This window comes from Schistocerca gregaria, unplaced genomic scaffold (genome assembly GCF_023897955.1).
Source record: "Schistocerca gregaria isolate iqSchGreg1 unplaced genomic scaffold, iqSchGreg1.2 ptg000649l, whole genome shotgun sequence".
Lineage (NCBI taxonomy): Eukaryota > Metazoa > Arthropoda > Insecta > Orthoptera > Acrididae > Schistocerca > Schistocerca gregaria.
In genome coordinates this window covers 712,501-717,500 of record NW_026062034.1, presented here as the reverse complement: position 1 = coordinate 717,500, position 5,000 = coordinate 712,501, and the positions used below count along the sequence as shown (strand labels likewise).

At 52.9% G+C, this 5,000-nt stretch overlaps 1 non-coding gene across 1 annotated transcript in view; it reads right to left on the bottom strand.

The window, feature by feature from the left end:
- The window catches only part of LOC126317867 (small subunit ribosomal RNA), a 1,893-nt gene extending 833 nt beyond the window's left edge, over positions 1-1,060 (bottom strand). Inside the window, exon 1 of the ribosomal RNA XR_007556977.1 lies at positions 1-1,060. This exon is cut by the window's left edge and continues 833 nt beyond it. This is a non-coding gene — a ribosomal RNA (small subunit ribosomal RNA).
- Positions 1,061-5,000: the final 3,940 nt, after the last annotated feature.

Genomic DNA, 5,000 nt, shown 5'->3' with positions numbered 1-5,000 from the left:
TTCGTTCTTGATTAATGAAAACATACTTGGCAAATGCTTTCGCTTCTGTTCGTCTTGCGACGATCCAAGAATTTCACCTCTAACGTCGCAATACGAATGCCCCCGCCTGTCCCTATTAATCATTACCTCGGGTTCCGAAAACCAACAAAATAGAACCGAGGTCCTATTCCATTATTCCATGCACACAGTATTCAGGCGGGCTTGCCTGCTTTAAGCACTCTAATTTGTTCAAAGTAAACGTGCCGGCCCACCGAGACACTCAACAAAGAGCACCCTGGTAGGATTTAAACGGGGTCCGCCTCGGGACGCGAAAGCACCCCTTCGGCTCGCCCCACCGGCAGGACGTCCCACGATACATGCCAGTTAAACACCGACGGGCGGTGAACCAACAGCGTGGGACACAAATCCAACTACGAGCTTTTTAACCGCAACAACTTTAATATACGCTATTGGAGCTGGAATTACCGCGGCTGCTGGCACCAGACTTGCCCTCCAATAGATACTCGTTAAAGGATTTAAAGTGTACTCATTCCGATTACGGGGCCTCGGATGAGTCCCGTATCGTTATTTTTCGTCACTACCTCCCCGTGCCGGGAGTGGGTAATTTGCGCGCCTGCTGCCTTCCTTGGATGTGGTAGCCGTTTCTCAGGCTCCCTCTCCGGAATCGAACCCTGATTCCCCGTTACCCGTTACAACCATGGTAGGCGCAGAACCTACCATCGACAGTTGATAAGGCAGACATTTGAAAGATGCGTCGCCGGTACGAGGACCGTGCGATCAGCCCAAAGTTATTCAGAGTCACCAAGGCAAACGGACCAGACAAGCCAATCCGATTGGTTTTGATCTAATAAAAGCGTCCCTTCCATCTCTGGTCGGGACTCTGTTTGCATGTATTAGCTCTAGAATTACCACAGTTATCCAAGTAACGTGGGTACGATCTAAGGAACCATAACTGATTTAATGAGCCATTCGCGGTTTCACCTTAATGCGGCTTGTACTGAGACATGCATGGCTTAATCTTTGAGACAAGCATATGACTACTGGCAGGATCAACCAGGGAGCTGCGTCAACTAGAGCTGAGCAGCCGGCCGCCCGGGAGTGTGTCCCGGGGGCCCGCGCGAACACGCAAGCGTCCGCTCAATTATTCTGCAAACAGGAGGAGGCCGAGCTCCCCTGCACGATACACCTCGAAACCCTCTCAGGTCCCGGCGGCGCGCAGCGCCGTCCTAGGTACTTGGTCGGTTTCGAGAGAGGCGCAATCGCCCGGAGTTAGGCGAGTAGACGGTTTTAGTGCGAACACCCTTGCTCCCAACTGAGCTTGCCGCTGCCGACAGAGGCCCGGGAGCGTGCTGTCGTGGCATTGCCGGCGGGAGACAACACGCGCCACCTATGGTGACCGGCAGCTCCAACGCCAGCGCCACACAAGGGCAAAGCCCCACTTGGGTGCAGAAGCGAACTCTCCCAGCACAGCGCACGCGCCAACACGTCCGCACAACTGCGATACAAACCACCTGCGAGAACCGCTGGGGCGACCGAGCAGCAGACGGCGTCGCGGCGCCGAGTGCCAGGCGGCGGCGCATCCTCAACGCACACAGTCCTCAATCAGACCAGCACACTGCAGATGTCCACCGCGCTTCGCACCGGGCTCGGCTGAACCAACTTTGGCCGCCAGGCGCCGCGTGCAGGGTGCGCCGCAGCGTAGCTGCGCCGCCTGCCGAGCCCGTCGGCTGGCGCTCCTGCCACTCGGCGCCCCCCACCAGCCGCCTGTTGCGCGTGCGCCCACGCAGCGCGCGGCCAACACGCCGGGCGGCCCCCCTTCACCGGCCGGGAACAGTCCCACCAAGCCACCGCCGCGTATCGCTTCATACCCACATGGGCCTAGTCACGTGTGTGGATGTGGCGGGTACCGCTGAAACAACCGGTTAATAGCTGTACCGATCGTCGCCATCACAGATTCACCTCCAGCGTGAACAACCGCTCAACAACGGATTTCCAGTTCATTTGCGTATCTTGGGCAGTAAACGTAGATGTCCACCTACATTTGCGAATTCAACAATTCTTGCATGCCAGGATGTCATGTGTCACGACACGCTACATCAGACCACATACACACTGCGACATGTGCAGAAGAGAACACGTGGAAGGTGGCCCGCGCACGTATGCGATGTCCCTTCCGCGATCCACTGTCAACCGGCATCTGCGGCATGTCCCAGATATGGAACGCGGTCCACCAGGGTAGCACTTTGTGTGAGGCAATACGACAAAGTCGGAATACACGCGTCACTACATCACACGGCTCACGCTGACCTGACCTGACTCACCGCACCACCACCCCCAGCGACCCAGGGTGACATACAATGCGTTCGTACGTTCCTCCCACACGCCTCTACGGCGTACCACAGTGCAACCTAGCTGTTATTGGGAGACGAGACAAGTAGCATCGAGCACAACATATGGAAATTGAGATTCGACACCGTTGGGCACAGCCAGCGTACGGTCACACGTATCACACTACTTCACTCTGTACGTAACTACCGATGATCGGTACAGCGTGTGGGTTACGCGTACGACATCAGCGGACAATGGACACAGACCATACCACGACGTACACTGAGGGCGTCGACATCTGAACGCAACTGAACAGCTGCGAGGCTCATTTAACACTCAAACGCCAGACCGACCAGCTTGAGAGGACGGAGACACAAAGAGAGGGGCAGAGGGGGGGGGGGGGCGATATAGTCCTATTGCAGTACAATTGACAGTGGATAGCGGGAATATGTGGAAAGTAAGCAACACTCGCAAGACATCTACATGAGGATAACAACGACACCAGAGATTCCGAGCAGTGAACTATGTTAGGCAAAGGGACAACGTGGGTTAGGTTAAGGGACAACGTGGGTTAGGTTAAGGGACAACGTGGGTTAGGTTAAGGGACAACGTGGGTTAGGTTAAGGGACAACGTGGGTTAGGTTAAGGGACAACGTGGGTTAGGTTAAGGGACAACGTGGGTTAGGTTAAGGGACAACGTGGGTTAGGTTAAGGGACAACGTGGGTTAGGTTAAGGGACAACGTGGGTTAGGTTAAGGGACAACGTGGGTTAGGTTAAGGGACAACGTGGGTTAGGTTAAGGGACAACGTGGGTTAGGTTAAGGGACAACGTGGGTTAGGTTAAGGGACAACGTGGGTTAGGTTAAGGGACAACGTGGGTTAGGTTAAGGGACAACGTGGGTTAGGTTAAGGGACAACGTGGGTTAGGTTAAGGGACAAATTGAGTTAGGTTAAGGGACAAATTGAGTTAGGTTAAGGGACAAATTGAGTTAGGTTAAGGGACAAATTGAGTTAGGTTAAGGGACAAATTGAGTTAGGTTAAGGGACAAATTGAGTTAGGTTAAGGGACAAATTGAGTTAGGTTAAGGGACAACGTGGGTTAGGTTAAGGGACAAATTGAGTTAGGTTAAGGGACAAATTGAGTTAGGTTAAGGGACAAATTGAGTTAGGTTAAGGGACAAATTGAGTTAGGTTAAGGGACAAATTGAGTTAGGTTAAGGGACAAATTGAGTTAGGTTAAGGGACAAATTGAGTTAGGTTAAGGGACAAATTGAGTTAGGTTAAGGGACAAATTGAGTTAGGTTAAGGGACAAATTGAGTTAGGTTAAGGGACAAATTGAGTTAGGTTAAGGGACAAATTGAGTTAGGTTAAGGGATAATCTGGTACAACCACAGTTAGGTTAAGCGATAATCTGGTACAGCCACAGTTAGGTTAAGCGATAATCTGGTACAGCCACAGTTAGGTTAAGCGATAATCTGGTACAGCCACAGTTAGGTTAAGCGATAATCTGGTACAGCCACAGTTAGGTTAAGCGATAATCTGGTACAGCCACAGTTAGGTTAAGCGATAATCTGGTACAGCCACAGTTAGGTTAAGCGATAATCTGGTAAAACCACAGTTAGGTTAAGCGATAAAGTTGGTTAAATTTGGTATTGTGTGGGAAGGGGGCAGAGAGGGGGGGGGTGGATAGTGGTGGCAGTACGCGGATGCCTGAGTCACCGTCAGATACGTCACGTCGGTTCGATGCTTGTAGCAAGAGGCTGGCGGGTCTGTGTCTCTCACTTCTGCAATTTTTCATGTGGTATAACACGAGGGCGGGTGGTGATATTTGGTGCCCCTCTGTGTAGGATGTGTGTTGGTGGTGTTGGTTTATCTGAGCAATGGTAGTTGTCGGAGGAGTGTGGTATTGTGCTTTTATAGGTGGACCTACTGGTCTGGTTATCATAGTGTCGACGGTGCAATGTGGCAGAGAGGGTGCACTCGACATTGTCGCATTCCAGATGTTTACGTATTGTGTGTCTCCGTTGCAGGCCGAGAGTAGTGCATGTTCGAGTGTCTGGCTGACGTGCGATTCACGTTGTGTGCCCAGTCTTACAGCACGTATAGGGACATTCGCATAAATCATCTATATGTGGCCTTGCATCATTTACTAAGCAGTGCCGTGAGACGACCGAACTATTAGGAAAGTACTGATGTACCGCATAATGTTTACCTTCCACCACACGGCGAGTATCGACTGTGCCCAGCGTTGCCACCGCAGGCAGCGGTCACCGTCACCATTGTGCGGCGGAACGGAACATCTATATCCTCAGAGGAGCACTCTTTGCCGCCGGGCGTCAGGTCTCGCGGCCTGCCGGCCAGCGCCCATGACGAACTTACTGCATGTATAGGGACAGCGGGAATTTGGCATACTTGATATAACTCTTCATGAGACGCAAGATATAGGGGTGGATTGCAACTTACGACTGCGAGAAAAGTCCGCCGTTCATCCGCCGGAGTTGCGATTTCGGCGGGGCACGTACGGTCGCGGGTGGAGCACTTGGTGCGGCGTACGCACCCGGGTTGCGGCTCCTGCGCTGGAGGGGGGTGCAGGTTTTGTGTGGGTGGGCTCGGCAAATGAGCACTGTGGGCCCCATACATGGCTTAGTCCGCGTGGCCTCCCCCAGGTGGC